This window comes from Canis lupus, chromosome 7 (genome assembly GCF_048164855.1).
Source record: "Canis lupus baileyi chromosome 7, mCanLup2.hap1, whole genome shotgun sequence".
Classification (NCBI taxonomy): Eukaryota; Metazoa; Chordata; class Mammalia; order Carnivora; family Canidae; genus Canis; species Canis lupus.
In genome coordinates, this window is record NC_132844.1 from 48,982,443 (window position 1) to 49,001,038 (window position 18,596).

At 37.5% G+C, this 18,596-nt stretch overlaps 1 protein-coding gene and 1 non-coding gene across 2 annotated transcripts in view; both read left to right on the forward strand.

Annotated features, from left to right (window-relative positions):
• Nucleotides 1–18,596, forward strand: part of COL21A1 (collagen type XXI alpha 1 chain) — a 242,758-nt gene that overhangs the window by 14,913 nt on the left and 209,249 nt on the right. Inside the window, exons 2-5 of the mRNA XM_072832540.1 lie at nt 382–441; nt 2,253–2,314; nt 7,555–7,770; nt 18,512–18,593. The gene's annotated coding sequence lies outside the window, so the exon portion shown is untranslated. The remainder of the gene's footprint in view (nt 1–381; nt 442–2,252; nt 2,315–7,554; nt 7,771–18,511; nt 18,594–18,596) is intronic.
• On the forward strand, nt 17,014–17,116 carry LOC140637432 (U6 spliceosomal RNA). The gene has a single exon (XR_012034545.1). It is a non-coding gene; the product is annotated as a U6 spliceosomal RNA (small nuclear RNA).

Sequence of the window (18,596 nt, forward strand, 5' to 3'; positions counted from 1 at the left end):
TCACAGAATCAGGGAACTGGGAAGGATGGTGCTCATAATTATCAGATGTGTGAGTGTGTGTGTATATGATATACTCTATTAAGAATTTAGTCCGTACGGTCAAAGAATCCTTAAACTTGAAATGGCAGTTGATACATGTCATGTAATAAATGTCATGACAATAGCTATTTTTTTGAGCCTTTAGTAGTGTCTCATGCTATTATAAGAAATTTGTAAATAGATATTGCTTTTGTCATTTTAAAGATGAGACAGCTAAGATTAGGGAGGTTACATCACTTGTTCTAGGTCATATAGCTAGTAGGTGCCCAAGCTGGGATTTGAACCCAGGTTCATTCTGGTCTTAAACACAGACTCTGAACTATAATGGCCTTTCCTTTTCAGAACTGTGTCCATAAAGCAGGAGTCTTGCTGCTGGTGGAGGATTTGGATTCATCTGGTCAGGTAATCACTGAGTAGCAGACTGTGAGCTCAGTTAACAGTTTGCTGGTTGGTACTTTTCTATTTACCATTTGATGGTATGCTTTTCAGTTATATATTGTAAAATAGTAGGTGGGAAAAACTCTACGGGAATGGTAGAGTTCAATATTTACAAAGAATTACAGAGAAGTTCTTAAAAGAATTAGAGAATTTTTAGGAAATAATTCTAAACCTTTATGGTTATCAGTTCTGCAAGGTGATTTTCTTAGATAGGATCTAAAGTGTTTCTGCCTTTGACATTGCAAATGTGTAGCTTTCATCAAATTGAAAGAGGTTTGGTCTTTCTGTGACTCACATTAGAGCTGCACTAGTGACTTATTAATTCAACAACATTTCCTGAGCTTTGGGGATTTTGTGGAAAACATGACAAGTAGAGTCTCTACTTGATTTTTTTTCCAGGGCAATTATCACTTTGGAGATTGAGAATATGTCTTAAAATTAACGACAAATGAAGAGACAATTATATACTGGCTTTCGTAGTACAAAAGCTATTCTGTGTTGTACCTAGAATTCAGTATGCATAGTATGATATCAAATTTGAAGTGGGATAGATTTTAAAATATTTAAGTTTTTAACTGAAAAGAACTTGTATCTTAAAAATAGTTGACCTTAAAAGTATTTGAAACTGTCACTGTGAAAACTAGTTTATATACTTAGTTTATATAACTATCAATTTATTTTGACTCAAATAATTAAAGATCTGAAAAATAATTAAAGAATGTGGGGGCGAGGAGGGAGTAAAATGGGAGCCTCTTAAAAGACAAACATTAAAAATATTCCTAAAGGGGAAACATGAGCTACACTTCTCATCAGAATGTCAAGTGTCTGCAGCTAATTAACTCAATTAATTATTTTCCATATTGATGTTGAAAGTAGGAGGATAAGAGAGTAAAGGGTAGTTTTCACTGGTAGAAGATAAAGAGGAGCGTTTTGCAAAGTGCAATACTCAGCTGAACTGAATCTGTGTTGAGAAAGGCATTCAGTTGTCTTTCGAGATGAGAAATTACTAAACCTTGTGGTCATGTTGGGCAGTTCACAGAGAATTAAGGATGTAATGAGAAAATATTCAGGCCTTTGGCAAAGAAAGAGGTTGTGACCTTTGGAAAGCAAGTTTGCTTAACTTAGACAAAGCAGGATTTAAAGACATTATACAGTTAGGGCTGTTAAAAAAGATGACTCATTAATTCTTCACTCATTTTCTAGAAACCATGTGATGGTCATAGAAAATGAATTATTGAAGTAGTGGTGTGAATATAAACAGAAAATGGGTTGGACATATTTACATATTGTAACAACCACTGGGTTGCATTTCCAAGTCACTTTTGCCTATAAAATAGGAAAATGTGTTTTTTAATTTGAATGCAGGTAGCAAATGACCCAATTCCCAACTGCTCAGTAGGCAGCCTGACCCCACATATATGGGTTTGTTCTCTGTCTTCTTTATATTCCATAAGATAGCAAGTTGGTTCCTGATTATTAACTTCCCTCTTTTCAACACAACTCAGCTGCTAGACTGGTGGCCAGACCTTGTGCTAAGTGTATTATATGGATGGTTGCTCATTGTTCCTCACAAAGGCCCTATGAGATAAGTACTGTCATCATTTCCATTTCCATTTTGAAGAAACTGATGTTCTTAGGACAGTAACTGACCCAAGAGTATCTAGTTACTAACTAGTGAAGCTAGGATCTGAGTGTGGGCCTGTTGTTGAGTTCACACCCTCAACCATTATTTTCCAAGTGCCTCATTGACCTCAGACCACCCCTGTCTTGCCTAGGACTCCTGTATGTGGGGGCTTTAGCTGCTGACCTGTTGCCTGATAGTTTTTCTTCACCATGGGTAAGCTTTCCTTGTTTTTGAATCCATTACTCTAGTTCCATTCTTAAGCCAAACTGTTTTATTCTGTTGTTGAAATTCACTGCAGAGCATATTGCATGAGATTCACATTTTTACCTACTTTTTTAAAGTACTTTTAATAAAATGAGATGATAATTTTTTATTCTTCCTCATATGTACACCCAAATTTCTGAAATCCAGAGGTCATCTAAAGTTGTTGGAGTTTTAAAACATGTATAGAGTTTTAGAACTTTTGAAGAAAATATGTAATATTAAGAGGTTCACAAAAATAAAATCAAAGTAATGAAGTTTTGTAGCATCTATTACAAATTAGAATGTTTAACTTGATCATATTGGTTTATACAAAAAGAAAAAAAAGTCCATTCTGAAGACACATGTGTGTCTACAAACCATTTCCTAAATACGTAATTAGAATGGAGGAATTTCCCATTTTCTGTTAAGATTTTCCTCTATCAAGCCCAAGTGTCCAGTGGAGGTAACTTTTGGGGATTGTTTTAGATGTGCCTACTAATCTCTGTTAAAACTAAATCACTCCTGTATTGATTACCACTATTCTTGATCAAGTCAATAGAGAAACACGTGTTTTTAACTGAATGGATGAGTTGCATTTTTAAAAAAAGATTTTATTTACTTGAGAGACAGAGAGAAATCACAAAGGGAGCAGAGGGAGCAGCAGAGGGAGAAGGAGAAGCAGGCTCCCTGCTCAGTGGGGAACCCAATGCCAATGCCCCTGTGGGACTTGATCTCAAGACTCTGAGATCATGACCTGAGCCAAAGGCAGATGCTTAACTTACTGAGCCACCCAGATGCCTCAGATGAATTACATTAATATTTTATGAAAGATTTTTCAGAATTTCCTGCCTAACTTAATCAAAATTGTACTTTGCTAACCAATTCATGTTTTGAAGACTTGTTTCAACTGATCAAAATGTAAGTTGGTCAACCAGAGAGAAAGACAGTGTTGTCATTTTGCTTTGTGATCTAATATCACTAAATTGTAGTTAGATTAGTTTTTACAGTCTTTCCTCTGGCAAGATTTGAGAGCCTAGTGAAATGAGGAAGAAGGTATTTTTATGTAGGGGAAAAACATTTGGTATGCTAGAGCCCGTGTTACAGCTACTTCCTGAGATAAGGAATTATGATTATCCTGTTGCTTCTGACTCTTTACATTTTTATAATTTCCCAGGTTTGAATTAATATATATGAATTATAAATTATATTTTTAATGTAATAAGGTTAAGCTATCTGAAGAACTAGTTATGTAAAATACTGCCATTGATTACTTTCAGAAAGACCAAAAGAGTTTCCAAACTTAATTATCTTTTCATTTATATATATATGCACTTAATTAAAATGTGTGAAGAACTTTGACAATAAAAAATAACACATCTAACCAAATATGACATTAAAATATAAGCATGTGTTTCCCTGGATTTCCCCTTGCCTTGTGTTAAAATTCTTAGTTATCACAACGAATATTAATTAAACATTTGTTGAGAGAATGACACAGTCATATAGAATATCTCAATTATCATATTAATATGATAGAAGTGGGTGGGGTACAGTTCCATGGCTGTCCAGATGTGGTAGGACATCTGATTCTGTCTCATGTTCCTCTGATCAAGTGTAAGGGTAGATCTGTCTTCCATTTTCTGTCATTTTCCTGTCCAGGTGTCTAGGGCCATGTTATGTTCAGGGCCAGTAATGGAGAGATTGTCCTCCTAGGGGAGTACTAAGTGATGTGTTAGCCCTAGGAAATGGACGCTGTTTGGACTAACGGAGACAGCCCTAAGTCCAGGATTATTTGATCTCCGACGGTTTCTCTTCAACCCAGTCTAATGTTCAGTCCACACTGGTTTGAGGAAAGTGTAAAACAGCAAACAAAGGTGGTAACTTCTTGAGTTCTAAGCATCATATGGTAGAGGGACTCAGCTTCAAACTGGCAAAGTAAGCTTTTCCTGTCCCTAGACCTCATAAAATAGATCACAGGCTAGTAGAGGGGAGAAGCCACCTAGACCGGAGAAGAGTGAGGACAAGAGGTCTTTAGCCACTACAAGCACAAGCATTAAATCAGTGCCTAGTTATCCTCTTCACTATAGATCAGTGAGCAGCCTGAGTATTGCCTTGGTTTGTCCAGTAGGAATTGCACTTACCCGTGCCTCAACACATTGAGATTTACCTGGCACCTTGGGTTGAATATAAACATGATCAAAGGATTAAGTCTTTCATCGGTTGCCAACTACTTAAGTTGTACAGAGGATTAAGGAATAACTAAATAGAATATCTCCAGTAAATTTAGGGATTCTAAGAATCAGAGATAGAAACTGCTAGAATTGGGACACCTGGGTGGCTCAGTTGTTGAGCATCTGCCTTTGGCTCAGGTATGATCCCCAGGGCCCTGAGATCAAATCCTGCATCAGGCTCTCCACAGAGAGCCTGCTTCTCCCTCTGCCTGTGTCTCTGCCTCTCTCTGTGTGTCTCTCATGAATAAATAAATAAAATCTTTTTTAAAAAAAGATACTACCAGAATTCACTTGGTGCACTTGGGAACAGTAGTAGAGTGTATGTGAAGAACTATGAAGGTTCTGAGATCTTATCTCCTTCAAGCTCACAAGTTAGCCTGCCACAGATTTGATGATGGCAGAAGGCACTTACAGGTAAGAGAGACAGAAAGGACTTTATTACTCAAAGCATGTTTGTGTTAGTTCTCTCTGCCCCAAATTCCCCTGGGCCAATGTGTTGGGTCCAGAGTGGTGACTATACATGTGGTAGGTTTCATTATAGGAGAAAAACCCTGAATTTAGGGAATCTAATTTTTGAAAAATGGGCAGCAAGCATGCTTGCCTTTTGTTCTTGAGGGTGGTACCATGTCTAATTTCTGGAACTGATCAGTATATAAATATCTATGAAAATATAGTCTGGAGCAAAGTTAGGCAGTGCCATTGCTTGTAAGATGAGCAGAAACATGAGAGACCCATGGAGAATTGATTCCTAACTATAATGTAATGAAGATGGTATTTTTCTCTGAGTGTGTATGTTTTCTTAAGATTTTGTTTTAAAAGTAATCTTGATACCAAACATGGGATTCAAACCCGCAACCCTGAGATCAAGAGTTTCATGCTCCACTGACTAAGCCAACCAGGTACCCTGAAAATCATGTTTAATTAGAATTTTTGCAATTTATATAATTTCTGTACCTCTAGTGGATGAGCCATTTAACATACTGTCTGTAAAATTTGGTTTCCTTGTCTGCAAAATTTAGTATTCATTCAGCTAATATGTTGAATGCTCTCTATGTTCAGGGACTGTTCTAGATACATGGAAGAAATCAGTAAATAAAGCAGATGAAAGTTCCTCTTCTAAGAAGTTTACCTTATCTGGTGTAGAGTAATAATTTTAAAAATTCAGAAGATGCTAATACTCTGGGAAAATAATAAAACAAAGCAGAGAAGGAAGAAAAAGAATCCTGGGTAGAGTGATGGGAGACAGTGCATTACTATTTAAGAAAAGTTTATTAGGCTTTTCTGATAAGTGACAATTGAACAGAAGTCTAGAAGGAGTGAAGGTATAGGACATGTGAATATTAAAGGAAAGAGATTTCCAGGTAAAGGAGATCCTGAGATGGGTCCTTACTGGCGAGGTGTAGAAATAGCAAAAAAGGCCGTGTGGCTAGAGTGGAGGGGGAGAGAGGAAGAAGCAGCAATAGTGTTAGAGAGTAGTTGTGTGTGTGTGTGTGTGTGTGTGTGTGTGTGTGTAACTTCAGACAAGTACAGACAATTTCAAGAAGTTTTATTGAAAAATTGACCCAAGAAGGATACCTGGGTGGCTCAGCATTTGAGTATCTGTCTTTGGCTCAGGCTGTGATCCCAGGGTTCTGGGATCGAGTCCCACATCAGGCTCCTCTCAGGGAGCCTACTTCTCTCTGCCTCTGTCTGTCTCTGTCTTCTCTCTCTGTCTCTGCCTCTCTCTCTCTTTCTGTGTTTCTCATGAATAAATAAAATCTTTAAAAAAATGAAAAATAGACCCAAGAAATGTGATAGTTACTATTGGGGTCAATACTAAATATATACTTTTTAAAGATAGGATCATTTACAGCTTGTTTATGCTTATCTTCTCTAATCCATTAGAGAAGGAAAAATCAATGATGTCAGGAAAAGAATGGTCGAGAAAGAATGAAAGGATCTGGTGTTCACATGGAAAGGTTGGCCTTAATTTGATACAAGATTGATTGTATCAGGAATGAAGGTAAAGATTGTGGGCACAGGTTCAGGATAAGTGGGTGGCAGTAGTTGTGAGAGAGCATGGAAGTTTTCTCCTGACAGTTTCTTTTTTCCCCTGAAATAGAAATTGTGAGTATGGTCATCAGCTGAGAATAAGGAGGCAGGTGAAAATGTTGAAGGTATGAGCACCAAACATTTAGGGGAATGGGAAGGAAAATGTACTAGCAAGTATATTTGGATTTCCAGGTATTATTAAGTACTTGTGGACATTTAACTTAAGACCAGTCAGGGTGGTTAATATTTGTCTTTAGTCTCATTTAGCTTCAGAAGTACGGGGTTAGGATTAGGCGGAGCTAGATTTAACCACAGTGACAGTTGTATAAAGAGAGTATGATGAAGAGGGCATTAGACTTGAGGTTCTACACAAAGGTGTAATTATCATGATGGACCACGGATATAGAAGAAAGTAGGTGTTGAAAGCAGCAAGGAACAGTGAAAAGTGGAATTAAGGGAGTATATATCTGTTGTCATTGAAGTGTTTTATGGGGGCAGAAGAACTAGAGCGATTGAGCTGGAGAGATAAGAGACAGTGGTCCAAAGATGGAACTTTGAAATTCAGGTCATGGAGAGATTCCTATCTGTGATGGCAAATATGCCATTGATATGACCATAGAGGTAGGGAACTGGGATGGCATGGAGGGCATGGTCAACCAAGGAGAGAAGGGAGGTTGAGGAATTGAGAGTCTGGAATATTGGAAGAGTCATCTACATGGATTTTGAAATTTCTAGAAGTTATGACAGGAGAAATGGAGGTACAAGGAATTAAAATCATCACACAATGAGGAGGACTCACCCAGGGGTTTGCAGCTGGTTGCAACAAGGAGGCATTGTAGGGGTTGTAGCAGAAAGCCATAGTGTTATTGGGAGAATTAGATGCTTATAAAAGAGTTTGCATGGTGTCAGGGTCATGGTGAAGCTTGGTAAATCGTCTTTGAACTTTAGTTTTAGTTCTGACGCAGAAAGAGCTTGGAAGTCATCATTCCCATCCTTACAAGAAGAAAAAGCTGAACGAACTGAAGATCAATGACTTTTCTTGATTCATCAGAGAACTGGGCTTGTGGGGCAAACTGCCACCCTGAGATGTGGAGAGTGGTGGATTCAGACAGTCACAGCTGAGATTGGCTTAACTGGAACAGAAGCCACTAGAGCCATGAACAGGTAGGTAGAAGCACTTGGATGATAATTTTGATGAATTGCTGGAGGGTGAGTGTGGACTAGCATGACACTGAGAAACTCCAGGGGGCTGCAGTCTTCAAATCCCACATGACCCTTCTGGAGAAATCTTGTGCCTCAATGACTAGAATTTGGATACCCAATGGCTTTCAATTTGGATACCCAGCAACACAGTGTGCTGCTCCAAATTTTTACTGTCCAATCTCTCAGTATTTGTATAAAACTGCAATTCTTTCTTTAAAATAAGAATAATCTGTTTGAAAATGTGTATTTTTAATTGAAGTTTTTCTTAGCAAGCAAGTAACAAATTTAAGACTCCTCTGTAGTTCAAGGGTATGCTCACGCAGTTGCAAAATAGTAACGCTTTAAGTACCAGGTGCAAAAAGGAAATTGGTTAGCAGGGAGGAGGAGAGAAGAGGGAGGGAGAAAAAAGGAGAGAAAAATTTCAAACAAATTAGGAATAGTCTCTAAAAAATTGGAACTGTAGTTTGGAAATTGGAAAGATTCAGGATTAGACTAAGATTTAAAGATAGGCCTTTCCAATGCCGCCTACTCCCCACTCCCCACCCCCGCCCCAAGCAGCAGGCCTCCAAGGTAATTCTCTTTAGTTTCTTCTCATATACATTCCTGCAGTCAATTCTCTCCATGGGTGTACATTTACATTTCAGAATGAGAGAATATTGTTGGTGCAACCAGTTAGCCCTGGCCACATATGTGTAGAACTTTTTGTATTAAGCTACCTCATAGTTGGCTTGTCAGGCTTTTGTGGGATCCAGTCAAGCGGAGGAAGGTAGGCCTGGGAGTGGGGAGGGCTGGCACTGGTGGAGGATGCAGGCATCCCGCTCAAGGAATAGGTCACAGCCACTTTATGAGGCAATATCCTTTAAAAGGAACAGAATATAGTTGTCCTGTATTGTAGAGTCTGGTATCTGGATAAAAAAGGAAAGAGTCCATTGTTTGAGTTTATCTTCATGCATTTGCCTTGTTTATAATCAGTCAAAATGTCTACATTTATCATGTTGGCATTAAATAGTTCCCAGTTGCATTGAATTTATTTATTTTAATTTTTTTAGTTTGTATTCTGTACTTGCAGTGATATTCCATAATACTGGCAGCGCTCAGAGATTGAATTACATCCTGTTTACAGGTGATCCACTATAGAATAAAATGCCAAGGTACTAAAGAATCTATGTTACTGTATTGCCCTCTAGTGGAATGCTCTTGGGTTTACAGTTACTGTACTGCCATATGTAGAAAGTAACCTTGTGCACTAATTTAAAGTTATAAGGGAAACTCTTTGCTTCTGTTCCATTTAGAGAATGCATTGAGTGCAAGCCATACTATTGAAGTATCTATTTCTTACCATGCGAAATCACAAACTAGGATCATGAAACTCTAATAGAAGATCTTGAGTTGGAGGTTATGGAAGCTGTTTTGAACCTTAGAGACATTTGATATTGTTAGAATTGTGTAATGTTGGGAATGGAATAAAGTTTAAGACCATTAAATACAACCCAGTCATTTTACTTTTAAGAAAACAAGCTTCAAGATTTAAATATATTAGCCAAGTTGCTGCTGATAATTTACCGTAGAACTGAGCCTGGAATCCAAGTTTCCTGCCTCCCAGGCAGGCAATCTTTCTTTTAGACAACTCACATATGACAGTTACATTTATTCAATGGGGAGAGGGCCCAAGATCCAGGCACCTCCAAAAGGGTGTGATATCTTAAAAAGGAAAATCAATGCATGAGTTATTTGAAGTGGGGATATATCTTCTTTCTCTTTTAGGAAAAGAATACGATTTTAAAACTTTATTCTTTTTACTAATTCCATAGCATTATTTTTGTGCAAAGCAGGAAAGAAGAGAAAATAGGCTGGATAAGGCAGAGGCAAGTGGGAGAGGGTATACAGGAATGCCTCTACCCATGTTTCTGACCTCGAGTGCTCATTCTTATTTGAAGAAGGGGTATGTGGGTGTCTTGGCTGACAGTGATCTGAGTGGCTATGCTTATGGACTGAATTGTGTCTCCCACCAAATTCACACTTTGAAGCTCTAACTCTTGGAGATAGGGCCTATAAGGAGGTAATCAAGGTTAAGTGAGATTACAGAGTGGGTCTCTAATCTGATAGGACTCTCTTTTTATATGAACAGAGAAAGAGAGAGGGAGAGACAGAGATAGAGAGGGGGATCTGTCTTTCCATCATGTGAGGACACACCCAAATTATGCTATCTACAATCCCAGAAGAGTTCTCACTAGTACCTGACCATGCTGGCACCTTGCTATTATTATTTAATTTTAATTCTGCAAATTTTGGAAAATATTTGGTTCAGAGGGTAACTCACCATTTTTTTAAAGTGGTGGAATAACAAATCAAATCAAGTTTTGTGTAATTCTGAAACCCCAAATCATTGCAGCCCACTACACTTTGGCCATGTTAGTGCCTTACCAGCTGCCTTCAAGCTGCATCCTGCTCTTCCACCTCACCTGCAGTGATCCTGAGAAATCTATGGGGTTTACCAAACATGGCTCAGTAGTCACAACAGTTAAAGACATGTGCTATGTGGCCTGTCTTCCTAGTATGGGAGACTGTGAATTCAACATCCTTACTGACTCCTCTGATGTTTTTGCCACTGTGGACCATATCTTCCTTGTAAACCTCTCCTCCCTTGGTTTCTTTGATACCAATTTATATTGGCTATTGTTTTTCCTATCTAACTCTTCCTTCTTCGTCCCTCAAGGGCACTCTTTCGTCTCCTTATGTACCTTAGTGGCATTGATGTGTCCCAAATGGTACTGTTTTTTTTTTAATTTTTATTTATTTATGATAGTCACAGAGAGAGAGAGAGATAGAGAGGCAGAGACATAGGCAGAGGGAGAAGCAGGCTCCATGCACTGGGAGCCTGATGTGGGATTCGATCCCGGGTCTCCAGGATCGCGCCCTGGGCCAAAGGCAGGCGCCAAACCGCTGCGCCACCCAGGGATCCCCCAAATGGTACTGTTTTTTGAGGCAATCTCATGTCCTATGTATTGTTTTATTTCTTACTATTACTCATATTCTTTGGCCTTCCAAGTAACCTTCTCTTTCTTTCTTTTTGGTCCTGAAGTCTCTCCTGAACTTCAGTTCCATGTATCAAGTATCTGCTGGATATTCCTATCTGAATCTCTGATAGATACTTCAAAACAAATTATACATCTGAACTTAGAAGTTTTCATTCATTGAAAACTTACTCAAACTCGTTATTCCTTAACAAATACCAACATCTTCCCAGTCAACCAAGCAAGAATTCTTTCTTCTACCCCTTCTGTATCCACTCAATCACCAAATCTATATTTTATCACCGAAATAATCACGGACTCCATGTCTTCTCTCTTTCCCTACTGCCATTATGCTAGTTCATAAGGGTTCATTGCTCGCTTGCATTAACCTTATAACTCATTTTTCTGTTTCTATTATTTACCCTCTTAAATCTTTCATACAATGGCGAGACTGAATAATCTAAAATGCAAATATGGCCAGTTGCAAAAGAGAAAGTTTTCTCAAAAATGGGGTGTATATGGCTCTCATAATCTAAATGCTGCCTTTCCTTCCAGCCTCATCTGCCACCACCTTTACTGCATATGTCATACTCCAGGTTTGCTAAATTTTTTATAGTTCCCTCTTCACATAATTTTACTGTTGGTTCATTATGTTCTTTCCTCTGTCCATAACCCATTACTCATCCCACCTCTTAGCCCTTATCCTCATTCAGCAAGAATAATACCTATCATGACTCATTGTTTCAAGACACAGTTGAGTGGTCACTCCCACCAAGAAGCCTTCCTGATATCACATCAGGCTAGTTGATTTTTCTCTGTGCTCACATAGAGTCCTTAACATTCCTCTGCTGTTGGATCTACCACTGTAGTTACATGTCTGTCTTCCTTATTTGCTCGTTAGTGGGAGTGGAGTCAGGAGTCAGCCCAGTGTTTAATGAGTCCTCACAAGTGTTTCTTAAACTGAAGTTTTTTAAGGGAAATATTTTTTTTTTTCAATCAGAGCCTTCAGTTTCAATATGTTGTGGTTCACTATTTTTCAGGCATATATATATAAACACATGTATGTAGTATTTTAATTATAATTATCAATTATATAATATGACTAAATACATACATATATGCATACATATGTATGCATATATGTATAATGTGTGTAGTTACATAACTATAACCATGTTAGTTAACTTTTATCTTCAAAAGTAGGGTAAAACTCTCTTAGAAATTTCTAGGGCTATACTGCAGATGCAGTTGAAGGAGAATTACTTTGTTGAGCTCTCTCTCATGAGAATAGGATTGTTCTTAGCCCTGACTATGAAGGATTCTAGCAGCATTCTTCTCGATGTTCTTTCTCCTTTTCATTGTTTATCTGATAAGGTACTAGAGAAGGCATTAAAATAAATAGGGTGGCACTATAGGGGCTCAAATGACTCCCTGCTAAGGGGCTCTGATCTGGACCGCTCCCATCATTATACCAGGAACACACGTTTCCAAACAAATGTTCTAATGTAACAACTCATATCCTGGAACTGGTCTCTGCTCACTAATCCAAGAATTGTATTCTCTGTTTTATTCTTTTTACTCAGGATCTTTGTACATTTGTGTTGGCCAGGAAAAGAGGCATTGTATTCTGTAGAACTTGTGTTTGATGAGCTAGCACTAAGAGTTTTGGAAATTTTCCCCTTATGGAAATGGTGCTTTTAATTTTAAAATATATTGGTTGGAAATATAATCAATAATATTGTATTAAGTTTTATTTTTTTTACATGGGTATAGGGGCAGAGGGAGAGAGAAAAATCTTAAGCAGATTCCACATCCGGCATGGAGCCAGACTCTGGTTTCCATCTCACAGCCCTGAGGTCATGATCTGATCTGAAATTAGGACATTTAACTGGCTGAGCCACTGACACACCTCTGTATTAAGCATGTGGGGTAACAGGCAGTAATTAGACTTACTGTGGTGACCATTTCACAATGTATACAAATATTGAATTGAAACATTGTACACCTGAGGCTAATATAATATTATGGTCAGTTATATCTCAGTAAATAAAAGAATGCATTGGCATGTTGTTGTTAAACCACACTGTATCTTTCAAAAACTGATAGCTGGCTGGTGGTTAAAGCCATGCTCGAAAAATAACCTTTTGCGTTCATCACCAGCACCCTTGTTCTCTAGCAATATAGTCTAGCAATGTGAGCCTTTGACTTTTACACTGGCAACGGGACATTAGTTCTCATTTGGCTAAGATCTCTCTCCTAAATACCAAGTCTAGTAAAGGTACACAACAGCTAAATTTGGATTTGATTCCTTTCATCTCCTCTTGCCTGGAACAGTAGTGTGATCAATCTAATATTGCTTTGGAGTGTGGTATTTTTTTTTTTTTTTAATCAGTGAATTAAAAGACATTATAATTAAAAAAATAAGTGATGGTTGTTTATTATTCCTGGCTTTTGTGAGTTAAATCTCAGTTAATTTGCAACATCTGTGCCAGATATTAGAACCCATGTTTTAAATGCCTATTCCTTGGGGTGCCTGGGTGGCTCAATTGGTTAAGCATCTGCCTTCAGCTCAGAACATGATCCCTGGGTCCTGGGATTGAGCCATGCATTGGGCTCCTTGCTCAGCAGGGAGCCTACTTTTCCCTCTCCATCTGCCTGCTGCTCCCCCTGCTTGTGCTCTCTCTCGCTCTGTCAAACAAATAAATAAAATCTTTAAATGTCTATTCCTAAAGTATGCTCATGGACCAAATAGTCAAGTAGATTTCTGGTGAAAGGAAACAAAATTAACGCATATATAATGTAAATCTGTTTATATAGTATATTGTAAATATTCTAGAATATAATAAATATTAGTAATCTTAAATATATTAATATATTAATTAATACACATTTCTGCATTTGTTCAGGGACATTCCCCTTGGCATTAGATGGTAAGTGTTTTGTTGTAAGACTTACTTAACTAGTTAGACAAGTTATTTTGGCAGCAATTATGTATTGTAAATGGCCTCCAAGTAACTTATATGAGAATAAAAAGAAAGATCTTTGCAATACCAGTGCTTACATTTAAGTAAAGTTATTGCTCAGTAATAGTTCTATTAAACAGTTATCTGGGAAACATTAAAAGTACTGATCCTCAAACTCTCCTAGAGATGCTAGCTCAATTGATTTGGATGAGATTGGAAACTAGTATTTTTAAAAGCTCCCCAGTGCATTCCATTGTGCAGCTAGGACTGATAATAAAAGACTAAGCATGATTAATAACCGACTGAAGGTTAGATGGAAGCCTCTACATTTGCCCCATCCCTCTGTTCTCCACCCTGGCCAAGATAAAAAATCAAAAGCATATCACCCCAGGGGAACGACAGAAATTAGTGCCATTCTTAAGGATCTAAACCCAGGCTGCCTAATAGAATTCTCTGTAATGAGGGTAATGTTCTATATCTACCCGTCAAAGAGAGTACCCACTAGCCACATGTGGCTATTGAGCACTTGACATGTGGGTAGTGCAAATGAGAAACTGAATATAAAATTTTGGTTTTAGTTCTAGTTGAAATTTAGTCACATGTGTTTAGTGGTTACTGTACTAGACAGTATAGATCAAAAGGATGCAGAAGTGAGACCTCTGTCATATTTCCATTTAATCTCCCCCAGAAAACTGTTCCTGATGTTAATCTTGTTCCTATCTGTATGTTTCCTATTGCTGTTGTGACAAATAACCCCAAACTTAGTGGTTTAAAACACAAAGTGACTTAAACAAACACAAATTAAGTTCTGGAGGTCTCAAGTTTCTGGAGGTCAGGAGTCCAAAATGGGTTGTACCAGGCTAAAACCAAAGCCTTGGCAAGGCTGTATTCCTTCTGGAGGCTCTAGGAATGAATCTGTTTTCTTGCCTTTGCCAGCTTCCAAAAGTCATCTTCATTCCTTGGCTTGTGGCTCTTTCCATCTCAAAGCCAGCAGCATAGCATCTCAAATCTCTGACTCTGATGTTCCTGTATCACTCTTTCACTTATAATGAACTTTTTATATTACAACGGGTTAACCTGCATGAACCAGATAATCTCCTTATCTCAAAATCCTTAATTTAATCTCACCTTCAAAGTACCTTTTATTGTGTAAGTTGACTTATTAAGATGTTCTGGGAATCAAGATGTGAGCATTTGGGGGGGAGCCATTATTCACCATTCTACTATTGTACTCACTCTGCCTTGTCTTATAGCTTCCCGTGTGCTTTTCAATGAGCAGCAAATGAGTCTCAGTAATTTTAAGCACCAGGTTAAAACTGACTTTCACACTATATGTGCTCAAAATATATTTGTTGGAAAAATCATTAAGGTTAAAAAAAGAAGGGAGACTACTTGATACATGCTGACTGAGGGAATAAAGCATCACGGGGAGTCCTAATGCAGCAAATTAATTTTGAGCATCTGCATGGATCAAACTTTCACTAATCCATCAATCCATCGAATAGATTTTGGAGCAGGACTTACCAAGCACCAATCAAATATAGATTGGATAATTGTGCCCTGGTCTGTTCATCTTGGCTCAATGTGTTTTGGGCTAATGAGAAAGCAATGGGAAGCCAAAGCCTGTTTGCATGATTCTCTAGAAAATAATGAAAAAAAGGTAAAATGACAATTATTGGCTTATGTCTGGTAAATGCATTCTAAAACATTAGCGGAATATTTTACGACTAAGACATTGTTTGATAAAGGAAGTAGTATATGAAAATCTATGATTATTTTATCAAGCATTTGTATCTAATGAGTGAATAATTTACTCTAGTTTTTTTTTTTTTAAAGCCATTCCAGGATAGAAAATGTCGTTTAATTATTTTTAAATTAAGCATTTAGTACAACAGAATAGTATGTTATTCTACAAAATTTAAACATACACAAAAGTAGAAAGGATCATATAGCAGACTCCATGTACTCATCACCCAGCTTAAACATCATCCCTTGACCTGTAGTATTGTTTTAATCTGTACTCTATTACCCGCTCCCTATCCTCACCTCCACCCTCAACGCTGATTATTTTCAAGCAACTTCTAGAATCATATCATTTTATCCATAAATTTAATCATTTATAAACACACTTGGGCAGGTTTGTTAATGAATTTCCTCATATTCATGTTGGCTTCCTGCATGCTTTGGGGGCTCCATAATCTTTCTGACATTTACTGTCTTTTCCTTACCTTATGTGGAATTTTGTTCTGAAGGACAAAATATAACAACTAAATATGGAAAATGCTAAGCTTGCCAGACTTGTTTAATTTTCCTATTACTTCAATTCATATTTTAGAAAATAGCTTACAAAGTGGAAATATATAAGATTGCGAGCAAAATTAAAACTATTTGCATTTTTTTTAGAGAGATAAAGGGGAGCTCTTAACCACAGGGGAAATATGAGTTAAAAACCTCCAAGCTCTACTCCTATTATTTTAGGGACATATTAAATGATGTTAAGGTAAGACATATATAACATGGTTTGAGAGGAGCTTAGAGAGTGTCCAGGATTCTGGAAAAAGATTCTGAAGGAATATTTTTCATAGGAATAATTAGGTGTAGCCCAAACTAGAACTGAGAAATAAGATATTGTTGAAGATGAAAGTCTGATCAGAAAATACTAAACCATATAAAATATGGTTTTATAAAACTATGAAATGTTTATTTTGGGAACTAATATACTATCTTTTCATATATGTCTGTATATAGTCATTTTAAGTGGCCTTCCTCAATATATTATATTTATTAACAAAAATACACATTGTCAGTGTTGGCTGGCTTGGAGGAGGACGAGAATTTTATTGTTTTAAAGTCATATGTCATTAACAGTTGCCTCTATATTTATATATTTCTTTCTGCCTTTTCTTTGTCTTTACTAAGAACCAGAGCTAATTTATTCATTCAATGGACATGAGTCACAGTACTTTATTCATAAATATATCAATTAAATATTTGGAGGAATAAATAAAATCAATATCTAATTTTTCAAATCCAAATTTACCATTCTAAAATTTATCAAGTTGAAATTCCCTATTCCCCTGTTCCAAAGCAGAAAGTTTCAGTGTTCCTGTTCTATTTTTAGCTGAATAGAATCTATGAAATGATTTAATTCAGTTCCATGTTTGGAGCTGGAGGTCTGTGGATCAAATGAATTGCTAAAGGTCACACAACTAAAATGTGCCAGTTCGGCACTCACTTCAGCACAAATAGTGAAATTGGAACTGTACAAGGAGACTGGCATGGCTTCTGCACAAGGATGAGACACAAATTTGTGAAGTGTTACCTTAAAAAAAAAGTGCCTGTACAGAGATAAGAAAACAACTTTGTTATCTCCCACATTGGTGGCGCCCTCACAGCTATTACAAAAGATGAGGTTTTCTTTTTTAATCTCTGGTGACAAATGAAGAAAATTATTTGATTCTTTTACTTATGATGGTATAGAAATATGTACTTTATTTTTAAGAATTTTATTTCTTTATTTATGAGAGACACACACAGAGAGGAAGAGACATAAAGAGAGAAAGCAGGCTTCTTGCAGGGAGGCAGATGTGGGACTTGATCCCTGGACCTCGGATCACGCCCTGAACAAAAGGTAGACACTCAACCACTGAGCCACCCAGGTATCAACTGAAGGCAGATGCTCATATGCTGAGCTGCCAAGCATCTCAGAAATCTGGGACTTTAATGATATGACATTGAATACAAGTTTTTTCAAGGAGTTATGTGATTTTTGAGGTTTCTTCAAGCTCTGCAGTGATGAATTTCTAAGAAGAAGCCCTGGTTTGCATTCTTTAAATTGAATAGTATATTTTTGTATAAACTAATGTTATGAAACCATGCCAAAATTTTCCAAAAGAACAAATATAAATGCAAGGAAGAAAGAGTTAGGCAACTGCTTCTGTATCTGTTGTTATTAGTGAAGATGACATTATATTCATAGCTGTGCTGAAGCAAAAGAGTTCTAATGACAGTAACCTCCCCACATCCACAACTTCTTCTCTGAAGACTTCCTTTACCTCCTTTCCTTGATTAAACCTTGGTTCTACTTTGAATTACATCACCTACCCACCAACCCCCTAGACTCAGGGCTGAGGGAGTAGTGATGTCCTTCTCACTCCTTATTACTGTTTTCAGATTATTTCTCCTTCTCCTTCTTCCTGATTGCACATAGGGTTTCAATAGGCATATCAAAACCAACTGCTTTTAACTCCCATTCCTCCATCACCCCATTGTCAAATCTACTCCATGCTCCATGCTCACTGTCCCACAAAAAGACACCCTAAGTTTGCAACTGCCCAAGATGGACACCTGGGAACATTTGACCCCTCCATAACTCACCCAGTTAAAAGTCAATTTCTGTCCATAACTACTGGTTAAATACATCTCCAGTCTAGTATTTGCTGTTCTCCAAACCTGTTGACTGGCATTAGTTCTACTCACCATCATCTCTTTCATGAATTGTGGCAACAGCCTCCCTTACCATTAGACTTGGCCCCTTCCAGTCTGTTTGTGCTTGATAACAACAATGTGCAAGGTAATTTTTTCTTTTAGCATTCATATTGCCTCCATAATAGAAACTGAACCTTAGGAAAGATTGGCTCACATTAACACAACTCTTGAGCATTAGAGCCAGGTATTCTGGGTCCTTATTAGGGTCTCACTAACTTCCAGTTGCCCCTTCTGCAGGTCTGGAGATGTGTGCACATCTGAGGAACACGTGGTGCAGAATTGAGGCCTCTGCAAGTGTAAAATAATAGAAGGCTCTCAGGTA